At 40.6% G+C, this 14,314-nt stretch overlaps 1 protein-coding gene and 1 non-coding gene across 5 annotated transcripts in view; one reads left to right on the forward strand and one right to left on the reverse strand.

Moving 5' to 3' along the window:
- Nucleotides 1-14,314, forward strand: part of Mnr (Membrane-bound Notch regulator) — an 81,437-nt gene that overhangs the window by 47,710 nt on the left and 19,413 nt on the right. The window lies entirely within an intron of this gene.
- On the reverse strand, nt 5,208-5,280 carry TRNAR-UCG (transfer RNA arginine (anticodon UCG)). The gene has a single exon. It is a non-coding gene; the product is annotated as a tRNA-Arg (tRNA).

The raw sequence follows: 14,314 nt of genomic DNA on the forward strand, positions 1-14,314 counted from the left end.
TTGTCCGCTGTCCGTTGTGTTTGTATTGTTGCCGCCTAGACGAGGGTACAAAAATGCTGGGAAAACCGAAACTTTTTGTTGCCGCTGTGTTGTTGTGTGGTCATTTATGTCATTTCATATTTATTCAGCGGCCTTCTGCATAATTGGCAATCCTCTCGTTTCGCAAAAAATAAATACGAAAAATAAAAAAAAACAGCAGCAGAAAAGCTTTCAAAAACCACCGAAATAAAAATCGAGAAAGGGACGACCGACGTCCTTTGGGTAACGAGAGCAGAGCAGAGCAGATGGTAATAAAATTACAAAAATATCCAAATTTAAGCAGGCCTTTAAGGGAGTAGCCCAGTCTGTCCCAGGTCCGTTGTCCGTTGTCTGCTTAAAAATAAATCTATGTAAATGCATTTAACGTGGTCGGGATGGGCGGATTAATTGAGTTGCCACTCGGTGGCAGTTGGTTGCTGAATATTGCAGTGCTGCCTGCCCCTTCGCCAACTCCTTCCATGAATTCACATCACGCATACGCCATGTGGCACATGCATTCGCTCGCCCTCTCTCTCTCTCTCTATACATATCTCTCTGTCTTCCTCACTCTGTGTTGGCCCGGCTATTGACTTGGCCCGAAAAGTAGCCGAGAAACTTGAAACTGGCAAAGAGTTGAGTCAAGTTGATCCACTGCGAGTGGGTCCCCGGGCATTTTGCGGCTTTTGCGGCCTCCCTTGGCCTAAGTATTTCAGCACTTGTGCATATTTTATTGTATTTTAATTAACTAAATCTCCGCCGCCGGCTTCTTCGGCTTCTCCGGACCAGAAACTCTGTCAACTTGCGGTCAGCAGAAAAGTACGGCAAAATTCCAGGGCAGGCGAAATGCTTTTCACAGAGTTTTCTTGCGTCCAAATTTTCAAATTAAATATGACAGCGGCCGTTAAAGAATTTAGCCAAGAATGGACATCTTTTTTATCAGTTTAGATAGAAAATTCTTGAACATAAAAATGATCGTAAATGCCAGGATCCAAAAAAGAAAAATAAGAATTTAAACTTATTTAAACTAATATAAAACGGCAAGTATCAAAAATTACCCAGAACAAATTAACATAACAAGCTAAAAAAAAAATAATTTCATAAAATTCGCAGAATTCTTCAAAGAAAGAAACCCTGTTTTTAGATTAGAAATAATCTTTAAATAATAATGATCGTAAATACCACGTTTATCCAACAAAACCTTGAGCATTTCTCCATTCTAGAATATATTTTTCTAACAATTTAATATTGAAAAAAAATACAAATAAAACCCCTTTAGGAGAGAGATTTAAATTTGTGTGTGCACAGAATTATCCCTAAACTTGTTGACATTATCAACAAGACAAAGAAGCCAACTCACCGCTTTTGGCCGAAAAGTGTTTGTCATTCTCAGCCTTTGTCTTCGTTGGCCGGGTGATAAATCTGCATTAAAACTTCATTCTCGGGACGTCGCAGCATGTTTGTGTGTGTCCGAAAAATTAAATGTCACGTGCTAAGGTCGGATATGGAAAGCCGGCAGGGAAAGCCGGCCGGGAAAGCCAGTCGGGAAAGCCGGGAAGGCGAAAAGGGAAACAACTTTTTAAGCCACTGTCCTCCACGTCAGTGAGTTTTTGGCTTTGGGCTAATTTATCAACAAATTGTTAAATGCAAGCGACTGCAACTGCAAAGCCAAGCCAACGGGCAACTTTTTTTCGGGCTGGCTGCCGACAGTGAAATCTCACTTTGACAAATTAAATATTGACCGGAAAGCGGAAAAATGGGTAGCAAGTCGAGTTAAGTTGAATTGAGTTGAGGAGAAGGAGGAGACTTTATCTATCTATCAAAATCCTCGGCTTCCTAACCGGATAAATGCAGTTAAATGGCTTTTGGCATCGCTTTTTCGGCCTACTCGAGGCCAAGGAGCCCTGGAAAATGGCTTAAAACCTCCAGATACCCCTCGGAAAACGACTTTCCCAGTTCCCTATCCTATCCCCCCTATCCCTCGCCCACCCATTCGACATTTTCCGTTCCGTTTTCCGAAGGGTTTGAAGGGTCGCAGCTGCACGCAAATATTTGCCGCATTTTTTATGCGACCACAAAACAGTGGGTGCAAGCGAAATAGCAACACACGCCCGGTGTGTGTGTGAGTGAGTGAGACGGAGCACCAGGACCTTTTTATGCGATTTGCGTTTCGTCATAAATTTAACAGCAAGTAAATATTTGATTTGATTTTCGCTCCGTACCCCCAAAACGATAGAGAGCCGGCAAACGGCATCAGTTGATTAAATGGCAATTTTCAGCTTTTCAATTTCGGTGATTTTCCTTTATGGATTTAATTGAACATTTTTAAGGGGGCGAACGAAAAGAATTGCCGAGTTTTGTGATGTTTATAAAAGTGAAAGAAAGAGAGAGCGATTTAATAGAGTTTTGCAAAAGTGGAAAAGCAAAAGCTTTAATTGCCTGGCAAATATTTCAAACTGTGAATGTTTTTTTAAATATAAATAAAATTTTTCAAATGAAAATATACCAGCTTTAAGGCCTGAAAATGACTTAAACTTTATTGTGATTTAATTTGAAGGCTGTAATGTGTGCTAAGCCTCTTAAAAAATTTGCTAAAAATGTTTAAGCTTTAAGAAAAACTTTTTAACTTTTCCCACTAATTACAATGATATGTTTATTACATTTAAATCATTAAAATACAATTATGTGCATTAATTACTTTTGCTATTAAAGTTAAGAACCAAGAACTTGTTATCCTTTTTTTTTAGATTTTCCATGATATGTGCCTCGTTTTCCCTGAAAAGCTTTGTCACTGCCACTGCTATAACCCTTCCTTTTTTTAATTTGTTTTAGCTACGAGATTTTTCTTTTTTTTGCTCGCTTCACTCCACTAATGGAAATAATTTGAAATTAGGAAAATTATGATGAGAGTTCGTCCTGTGCGCTGTGTGTCCTTTTATGTCTTAGCAACCGGAGGAGGCTTTTCCACTCACACACACACATGTTACTAGCCGAGGAAAATGAGCATAAAACAAAGTTTATGTGCAACTTTTTGATTACAAATGCAAATTACAGCGTCGACTGAAGCTCAGAGCAATAACAGCAAAAACAAAAAAACTGTCGGAGTGGCGAAGGAAAAAAGCCTGGAAAAGCGTGGCAGGAGCAGGGAAAACTTTTTCATATTGCAGCAGAAATTGCGTCAATGTTTGTTCGTTCGTTCGTTTGTTTGTTTGCCTGCTTATTTGTTCGTTTGTTCGCCTGTTTGTTTGTTTGTCTCCGTGTTTGTCTCTGTTTGCCCGCCTCCGTTTGACGCTGTTTTGGCAGTTCAGAGTTGACAAAACATTTCATTTGCAGCCAGCGCCGAAAAATGCGTAATCATAACTTCGCAGGGGCTTCAGGTTGACTTGATTAGGGGAACGCAGAGTATATATATTTAAATGTGATGACACACAGAAAATTCAGCTGCCTTTGATGTATATAATTCGGAAAATGTGGATGGTTGAGGGTGAAGTTTATTGTAAAATGTCCCAAATAGCAAAACGCTTTAGAATGGGAAGGTATAGAAATGTTTTAATAATACTAAAACAAGGTCATCTACCAAATATCATAACTCTACTAAAGCTAAAAATCAAATCCAAAAAGGTAAGATCATAAATCATGCTTACAGAAAATACAAAATATTGAAAAACCTCTTTTGCTTGTATTTTAAAAGTTACTACTAGTTCGTTATTGACTTTGAAATGATATATTTGTAATGGATATATCTAATTTGGAGTCGCCTGAAATCGTTAGGGATAATTGCAGTTTCTTGGCCATTTTTTGCCCTGACAGCGGCCAACATCATTACTCAATTTGAAGCAATTAATTTCCATGCCAACAACTCGATTTGTTTGTCGACTCCTTTCACTATCTCAGGTCCTTTTTCGTCCTTTTTCTAGAGCTGTCTGGTTTCTGGTGTTGTTGCTGTTGCCTTTATGCCGCCGCTTGTTTACGGGTGACATCCGTTTTGCTAGTTTTGATGCAGGTTGCCTTTGGACGATAATGATGGTGATGATGGCCATGATGGTGGCGTAGTTGGCGTAGGTGGGAGGTGAAGAAGACCCTAATTAATTTCTTCGGCTTTTGTCTGCAGTTATTTGCCGCATATGTATGCACTGCTCTATATGTACGGCATGTAAAACTACCTCTCTGTGCTGTGTGCTCTGTGTCCTGTGTCCTGTGCTCCAGGTGGTGGACACATTTCAACTTATGCTGTGCTGGCTGAAACTTTTTGTGGGCGAGTGGAGTGAGAACTGTTTTTCTGCTACGCCGGAAAAGTTCGGGCCAAAAGGTGGCCGGAGTCGGCCATAACCTCAATTATATGCAAGGCAGCTCATTGTCGTCTGTTTTCTGTTCAGCCTCCTGCTCTTCATCCTCTTTCTCCTCCTGCTCTTTTTGGCCAACTTCTCGATAAGCGTTTAATTGCTGGTCGAGGACCCAACGTCCTGTCTTCTGGGATGCCCGATTGTGGGTGGTGTTGGGTGGTGGGCCAGTGGGCCAGAGGGCACCGGAAATGCGTTGAACAATTTCAACCGGATGTTAAATGTCAGAGCGCTTGTCGCCGTTGTTGCCATAGTGGCCATGGCCCTTGTTGTTCTTGCTGTTTTTGCGGGCTCCGCAATTTATAAGCGACAGCCGCTGTCAGGCACAGCACGAAATTGATGCCCGATCGGATCGGTAGCCGGTTTGCCAGCCGGCCCGTCGAGTGGAAACTCCAGTTGGAAATGCAGCACCGGGGCTGCTTTTAAATGCCGCCATTGTAGTGGATTTCTGTGTTTTTAGCCGCCTGTCCTGGCGTAACTTGGGCGGTAGTGCTGCTATAGATATGAAACTTGGTATGTGGACGCCTTTAAGTTATTATTTATTATGCGCATTTAAACTTAATTGGTTGGGCGACGTTATTTAATGGGAATTGAAGTTTGCTTTTCGGGTTTGGAGCTTGTGTGTTATTTGCTATCTATAGTCTTCTAATATGACATTTAAAGGTTAAATAGGGAGCTATTTATTTACTACTATACTTTCTTAAATAAAATCAAATTTTACTATTGATCTTTTGATATTCTCCGAACATTTTTAGTATTTATATGATTAAATCTCCGTAGAAATTTAAAGGAGCGCTATATATTTCTTGTAGATATCTGCAATGCAGGATAAAAAAAAAATGTATTCGATTTCGACCGTGACAGGACTCGAACCTGCAATCTTCGGATCCGAAGTCCGACGCCTTATCCATTAGGCCACACGGTCGCTTGTTTTCCAGCGGATTAAGATGCGAATAAGCCAAACGTGGGCAGCGGGTGTGAGATAGGGACGGCAAGTGCGGATCTAGAAAGAGAGGGGGCTAACGAGAATGCGAATCAGAAAGAGAGGGAGAACGGAACGGGAACGTTGTGTGCGAAAACAAAGCGAGGCGCTAATTAAGCAACGCTCTAATGAACAACTGACGGAATGCCGGAATGGGGAATGGGAAAAGCCGGATTGCGGGATTGGGGGATTGGGGGATTGGGGGAATGGCGGAGTGACGAACTGACGGACGGACAATAAGGTGCAGCTGCTTCCTCTTCCTCTTCCTGGCTCATGAGCACAAATACCGACAATAGAACACGTTCCATACGCAAGAAATGAGTGCTGCTGAAATAACTAAAAAGATGGGCGCAAAAAAAAGAGAAAAAAAACAGAAAGGAAAGAATAACTAGACGGCGGAAAAATGTGTATAAAAAAAAGAAATGAAATGTCAAGGAAATGTGCAAAATGACTTGGAAACTCTTGTGTTTTTTTTCTATGTTTTTGTTGCTTTTGTCTCCGCCGCGAGCTGAAAAGGAATATTTCCGGCTTCTCTCGCTCCGTCTCCCTCTTTCAAAAGGGGGGATTGAGCTTTCGTGCCACGTCATTACTGCAAATCGCAGAGCTTTAAGAACTCACCTCTCATGTGGTGGCGATCCACATGCTATTTTTAGACCCCCTGCGCTCTCGCTCCACTCTCTCCGCTCTCAGCGCTCTCATGGGGCTTTTGCCCGAGGGAGATAGTGGATAAGTCATTAGATCTTTATTTTAAAGAGAACGGTTTTATATTGTAATGTTATGAGAGCATAGTTATTTTTCTAAATTAAAAATTCTGTTTGTTGCATTATTTATCTCGTTTTTCTAAAGACCTTTCATTGATAAGTTATCTCTCTATCTCTCTATTAACTTATGGATAGGAAAGAAATACTATTATTATTTGATTTATAACACCGAAAACAGTTGTTTTTGACAAAGCTACAGTTCTTGGAAATTACCAAAACCTTTACAAATTATATTATATTTTTTTCAACAAGCGTTCTGATCATACTCTTTTATTTTTTCCTGGGACTTTAAGCAATTGGACTTCTTAACCCTTCTGTTCGGCCCTATATATTTTTTTTTTAACGACCGCCCAATTATGAGGCTGCGAGTCGGATCACAATGGTGCTCAATTCCAGGCACAATACATCGAGAACAGTGGAAGTCGAAGTCGTCCTCATCAGCATCACCATCATAATCAGCGGCCTCATCATCATCGGATTGATTGGCCGTGGATGCCCGGAGGCATCTCTCCGTTTCGGTACTTTATTCATTCGTTTTTCTTTTTCATTTGGCTACATTTCATTTGATTCAATTCAATTCAATGCGATTCCATGCCATTTCCCTCCATCCCATGCCCTCTTGTACCCTTGAATATCCTTCGATACCCTTCGATTCCCTGCAATTCCTCCAACCCCCTCCACCCAATTCATTCGGCTCTCGATTCATGGCTACCAATTTGCAGGAGGCGCCATCGCCAACGCTCGAAAACAACATGAGCATATTTTCTTTGGACCATAAAAAGGGGACAGAGGAAAGGTCCAGGTCAGTGTGGGAACTCTGCCTTGTAAATGTTTTCATTGCCCCTGCCGCCGCCTCTTTGGTTTCTATTTTGGCAAACATTCAAAATGAAAAGTCGTTGGAAAAGCGAAGAAAAAAAAAACCAGAGAAAAGCGAACCGAACTGAAACCCCACGATAATGTGCATCAAATGAGCTGTGCGCACATTTAGCAGGCGTCGCCTTGGCTATTGAACTTTATTAGCCTTGTACTCGTCCTTCTCCCCCTTCCCAGGACCCCACCCCTCCGATGTCTGGCTGGATTTGGTCTGCTGGTCTCCTATGTTTCCCCGACAAAAAAATGGCAGCCGTAAACGTTTGAGAACCTCAAAAGACTGCAAGGGCAGGGGGCAGTTTATCAAAAAGCTTAACTGAAACACGCTCGGACATTTGTCCTGGCTAGGAAAAATCCCCTGGGGATTTTCACACAAACGACCAGAAAATGCCCTAATATATGGGCACTTCTTTTATGATAACCATCTTCATGGTCGTGAATTAATTTCCTTGTCACACAACATTATTTCACTTGTCTTCTATTACTTGTAATAAATAATTAAGGCGGGTTGGCTAAGTGAAAAGCTATTTGACAGAATTGTTGGAAGTATTTAATTGACAATTGAAGATCTTTCGTTATTACAATTTTATATTGCTTAATTATATTTTACGATTTAAAGTTTTTACATTTAAATGTCCCTTTACATAAAAAGCAAATTGAAAATAAAAGAATTATTCCTTATGAACCAAATCACTTCATATTTTCTGAAGACCCAAAAGGAGAGAGTCCAAAATCTAGGATTTTTTATCCATACATATATGCTGCATAAATCAATTGACCAATTGCATATGCCCTTTCTGGAGGGTTAGTAAAAAAGTAAAAAAAGAAAAACAATATATGGCGGAAGAGCCACATACACACACTCGCACTTATGGCCACCAACAAATCATGGCTGGTCGTGCATGTTTCATGTCCACTTAGCCAAGAAGACGACATAACGACAAAGTCGGCCGCCCACCCATAACTCCAGATCCCGTTTCAGCTGGAAAAGGAAAACGGGACAAAAAACGGGGAACCGCCCCCACCGAAACGGTCCACAGTTTTTGCTGCTTTTGCCACTGGCACTGAATTACGCTTAAATTATGGTAATTTATTTTACCCCAAAGAGCGATCTAACAGGGCCATGACGACAACGACCACGACAACGACAACAACATGGCCCCTGGTCTCTAGTTTCTGGTCACTGGTCTCTAGTCTCTGGTCTCCAGTCCCCGATGTCTGATGTCCGATGTCCGATGTCCCGATGCCCGATGTCTGATGGCCCATAGCCACTGGCCAGTGGCCAGTTTGAGCCCACTGTTACTGCCGTTATCGTTGGGTTGGCCTGTTCCGAATAGTTTACTCTCCTCTTTCATTTATTTTTTCGCTTCCCCAAAACCACCCACACCGAGAAAAAAGGTCAAAAGATCAGATTGATATGTGCAGGTTAAATATCAAGTTAATCAAGTCATTTTGATATGAATAGAGATTAGTACTACATTTGGTATTTTAAAACAGTGTTTTTGTAACTGTTATGAAATGATAAAATATCAAGTTGATATATTTGAATCATAAAATTGACATAATTCATATCGGCTTTTTATTTTACCCTATTTCATATCGAATTTTTTTCTGTGCACTTTGCCCACAAGACTTAACTTTAACTTGCCATCGGCAACAAAAAACAACTCAATTAGCTTTGAAAACTTTCATGTTTCTAATTTGTATTTCACATACTCCACAATATTAATTTATATTAAAAACTCACTAATGGCCTGCACACAACGCCATAAATTGTTGGCTAAAAGCTTTTCTATTTACTTATTTAATTATTAGGACTTTAATTGGAAGGTTAAAATTTTACCCTCTTTTAGTTTCGTGCCTGAAAAAATAGTTTCCAAATTATAGTTTGATTCTTTTCTTTTTTTAAGAAAAAGCCTCAATTATATTCGCAAACGCAAACGGAATTTTTCCCCTTATTAATTTCAAATTTTCTTTGGCGAATTTTCCCCATCGTTAGGCCATGGCAAGTGTAAACAGGAGTGGAAAATGGTCGAAGAAAACGAAAGAAAAGCTATGAAGTGGCGACTGGACGACTGAACGTCGCCGCCTGCCATTGACGCCTCGTCAGCTTCTTGATTTATGCGACTCTGCGCTTCTGACCCACCAAACACCAAGCACCAAGCATCATGCACCACCACCCACAACCCACCACCAACTGCACCACCATTGCCTCCGATAAATGAGCGTGAAAAATATAAAAAGGGGGAAAAAACACTGCTGCTAAATTCGCCCTGGGATTTTCCACAGCCGGGGGGCAATTAAAACACAAAAATGCATTCGTATGCGCTCACGAAACAAATGCGATGGGGTTTTTCCGGTGGGCGGTGGTTGGGTGGTTCTGGATGGTTTGGGTGACGGGGGCAATCGTGTTGAATGACGACGCCTGAAGCCGGGTCCGTTTGTCCGGGGTCCGGAGTCCATAGTTCGGAGTCAATGCACTCACCGAAAATGTCATAATACAATTAAAAATAAAAAAGTGTCTGAAAATTTTCTTATTTGATTTATTTTGGAGTAAATATTATGGCAGTAAATCTGCTTGCACTGCTTGCATTCCATTACTCGCTCATAACTTTTTAATGATAGATCCGTTTTTAAAATCGCTTTTAGTATTCCATTTCTAGAATAAGAATTCCCCATTTCTACCAGTGTAAGTTCGTTCAGTCCGGGATGGATTAACATGTTGGCCGCACGGGGCTCATTAAGTGCGTCGTTGACGTTTGTCGTCGTCCTGCGTCCTTCGTCCTTCATCCCACATCCTTCGGCACTGGCTCCAGCGAATGACTGAGTGTGCCCCAGTGGCTGCGGCCGAGGGGGGTGGCGGGGGGCTTTTCAAGGGGGGCGGACTTAAGCGCTGGGACTCCGGTTATGTGTGCTTAGAGCGCACATCAAATAACAAATTAACGATGACGACGCCACAGGAGCCGCAATCATTTTTACTTGTTTCCTTTTTGATTTGTTTCCGTTTTTCCTTGTTTTTCTTCATTTCTTTTTTCCCCCTGCCCGTTTTCCCGTTTTCCGGAAGAGCTGGCAAATATTTGCACTCGCTGAATGAATGATTTGAATGAATAACTCAGATGGACTAATGATGAGTGCCGTTAACGTATCGAGAACAGCACTGAAAAATGGGGCGAAATTATGGCGAGAAGTTCTATTCATAAAAGGGTTTTCATATATTTCAAAGGCTTAATCTACAGCTTAATTAGGAGTTTTTTATGATAACATAAAATAATAATTAGTTAATTAGCTTTGAATAAACTAAAATTACTAAGTATGAAATTTTAAAATAATTGAAATAAAATGAAATTGATGTTTTACAGATGAAGTCGTTAAAAACATTTAAAAACAAAAAGTTTGGCTCATTTTGAATAGATTAAAATAATTTATCAAATGATATGTGGTTTTAAATTAAAATCTTCCAAAGAAATATCTTATTATGCATAATAATTCATTAGAAAATTTAAAAAATTATTAATTCATGTTTATTTTTTTAACTACACCTTTTTGAGTACACTTACGGAATTAATTTCTCCATTCGTACTCGCTGCCAGCACTTGAGACACTCCACTTGGATAATGGCCCAGTGCTTATGGCAATTGATAATCAGATTTGTGTGGCCTCCATCATCCCGGGGACATAGGACATAACCGGAGCGATAGGTCTGAATGGCTCTGAATACAAATCGACAGGTCCTGCTGGATCTGCAGGTCCCCTCCTTCGACAATCGTTCCACATGGAGCGTGACAAAGTCGCCCAACCACTAAACTCTCTCTCAATTCGAATTCCGCTAGCTCCCCCAATCTTCTGCCTGATCCACAGATGCCCAGCTCCTTCGTCCTGCATCCTTCTGCTTACGACTCATTTGCGTTTGGCGCCCGTAAAGCAATTATGACCCAATTGGTTTGGCTTTGGTTTGCACTTCCCTTCCATCCACGCCCCCTTTTCGCCCACCGCCCACTCCTTGTCGTGTGTTTAACCTGATTTGTGCCCAACTGTCATGCCCGCTAGCTGCACTGAAAGAAATTCAGTTAACTACAAATACAATATGGGCTTTTATAAAAAAGTAAATGTAAATTCATTACAATTTTTTCATTAAACATTAATCATTAAATTTTAATTTTTTAAATAAATAATTGAAGCATAAAAATTGAAGAATACAAATTTATTTTTCATTTTTTACTGCTTAAAATTAATTAATCATAAACATTTTTTATTTATATTTTACTGTTAAAATGTTTTTTTTTTAATTTTTCTAGTTTTTTTTTAAGCGTTAATAATTATTGTTATAGTCTTTCCCTTTGTATTAAATCTATAGTTACCTTTTTGAACTCACTGCTTAAATATTTCTGCCAGTGTAGGCATGCAGCCGTATAAGTGTATAAGTCCCTATAAGTGTGTGTAGGTGTGTAACTGGCCATGGACGTGCCCTGATAACAGCGGAGTGTGGGTAAATCGGGGAAGGGATGCGAATGCGAATACGAATACGAATGCGAATGCGAATGCGGGTGGATCCTTCGTCCTTCTTCCTGCGCCTCTGCTTCCGGTGCTCTCGTGCTCCTTCCCTTTGAGCATGATGCAATGAAATTATCACTTTCAATTGCAATTGCCACACACTCGCCAATTCAGTGGGCGAGGGGATACGGGGGTGTGTGCGGCAGAGGGTCTTCAGAGGGGTGAAGAGCTGCCGGTTTGAAGAGGCTTTGGCCAGGTGTTGAGTGCACGTAGCTCAGGTATGGCCGCTTTTATGTCTGCACGTGTGCATCCCACTCACTCTAACTGGCACTCCTCCTCACCCACACCCTCTCCTCTTGCTCTCCTTAGGATCCTTAGTCCTTAGCGGGGACGTTTCTAAAATCTTTATAGATTTCGAAAACTCTTTTTACGGCCTTGAGAGTGAGCCATAAAGAAATATTTCACATTTATTGCATTCGACTGGCTGCGAAAAAATACAAACACTAGCGATATAAAAAGTTTATTTGGCTGATTAAAAAAAAAAGAGCAATAAACGCCTAATTTAGACATTTAACTGTTAAATATTATACAATAATTCTTTTTAATGCCAGAAGATAAACAAATGATTTGAAAGGAGTAAAAATAATTTTTTACAGTCTGTTTTATACTTTTAAATTAAATGTATATCAATAAAAAAAGGAATATTTTTGCAGTCGGCCCAAATCGGTGTTTTAAGACACGTGGATAAATCAGGAACATCCTGTCGCCTTCGTTTCCTGTGCTTCCTGTTTAAATTGGACTCTTCTTTCTGTTTAATTTTTAGCCCGTCTCGCAGTGTGCGCCATTTGCATTGCATACTTTTGTGCGTTGCCTTCATTTAATTGCAACGCTGTCGCAGGACGACGAAGGATTCGGAATCGCAGCGATGGGGCGAAGAGGTGGAGGGGGGGGGGGAGAGACTTCCCCAAGTTTTTTGGGGCGGGCAGGAGCTGTCCTTTTGTGTGACAAACCAACTGTGGACTGCCTGCTGTTGACTGAAAGATATATGATGCCAAGCTCAAAAGGCGAAATTCGCTGCTCTTTTTAGGGACACTTTCCTTCCCCATCCTTCCTATTTATATACATACACATACATATATTTGTTTTGTCTCTGTGTGTGCCATTTTGTGCAAATTAAATTCTTTGCTCTTTGCTCCGCTCCCATTTGTTGTTGTTTTTATTTTTTGCGGATTTCCATTTAACTAAGTTCTTAATCAGGCAGCCCACTTGAAAACTGTCACTGGCAGGACATCATTTGGATGGGAGGATGGTAACTCCGCGGGGCGCTGACCCATTAAGAAATATGTGCAAATGGAGCATGTAATGCATAGAATTTCGAGTCAGCCAAGAAAGGCATTTAAAAACGAAGAAAAGTTGAGTATAAAAGGAGTTTTAACCCGTTCGGTTGTTTATTTGAAAGAGAGAAGAGAGATCGGCGGTGCTAGAGAAAGTGTCAGATTGGTGACCCCGAGCAGCCTGAAACAGTGCTTACGTGGCAGATTTTTATTAAAAAAAAAACAAACAGAAAAATTCAAATTTTTACCAAAAACCCAGATGCTAATTTTTCACAAAAAAAAGAATTCATTTTTTGACCGTAACAATAGAATAGTGATCCAAATATGGATTGTCATACCTTTCCGAACTCGTTATTAAATTTCCTAACGATTGGCATTTAAACCTTGACATTTAATTTATTTTTAAATTTTCTCAAAAAATCATGGGGTACCCCTTACAAAAAAATTTAAAATTGGCGAAAATTTTATTTTTTTAAGATCACCCGGAAAGTGTCATGGATTTATTTATTATTTAGTTATCTGTTCAAAACAGTATGTATTTTTGGTGTAGGACCATTTTTGGCCAAGTTTTAATTGACAAAATACAAAAATATAAAAATATAAAAATTAAGTAATATAAAGAAATTCTCGAAAATAAATTAAGAATGGAGAGCCTAATTAATGATATCTGCGGAATTTTCCCATTTCCCAGCAGCAGTTTAAGCGACTTTCGTTTAATTGGCGCCCAACTAATTTTTACGCTCGCCAACTAATTTCAATTTCAATTGTTTAACTTTGTTCACTTTCTCCAGTGGCGCTGTTGCTGCCGTCTCGCTCGCACTCCCTTATGGCTGTCTCATTCTGCGGCAGCCTAGTTTCAATTTATCCAGCTCCGTCGGTTATTATTGTTGTTGCCGAGCTGTGCTGTGTTTTGCCTTGTTTTGCATATTGCATTGTGGCGCTTTTCCCACAGCCCCTCACTTTTTAACCCTTTGGGTTTTTAATGAGCTGCAGGAATAGTTTTTTTGCCGCCGCTGCTGCTTCTTCTTGGCTTTGTTGTTGGCCTGGCCTTGCGCCTATTTCCCTAGAAAAGGGGGCGTGGTAACGGGTTGTACGACCCTTGTCGCATTTTTTATACTTTGACGGCTCATTAGCGGGTCACCGTCCCCTAGGGCCAGAGAACTACTACTTCTTTCCCGCTTCTCTCCTCTCCATCCGCTTTTCCTATTTTCATATCCTCTCCGTAATTTTTTTTTTTAATTCTAAGGGATTTTCCCTTCGTCATCTTTGGCAATGGGAAATTTTGTATCTTGTCCGCAATGCTGACAAAAGCAAAAGTGTTGAGCACAGGAAGGCAGCGCTCACATGGACTTTTCTCCCGTCTCTCTGTCTCTGTCTCGCCTCTTAGCGCCGTCTCTTTCTGTTTGCCCACCCCCTACCTCCTTCGCACGCTCTGTGTGTCTTGTCGCTGATAGCGCAAAAACTGTCAGATGATTATCGGAACTGGGGAACGCCTTTTGTCAACTTTATAAACGAGCTCAT

The sequence above is a fragment of the Drosophila takahashii genome, chromosome X (assembly GCF_030179915.1).
Source record: "Drosophila takahashii strain IR98-3 E-12201 chromosome X, DtakHiC1v2, whole genome shotgun sequence".
Lineage (NCBI taxonomy): Eukaryota > Metazoa > Arthropoda > Insecta > Diptera > Drosophilidae > Drosophila > Drosophila takahashii.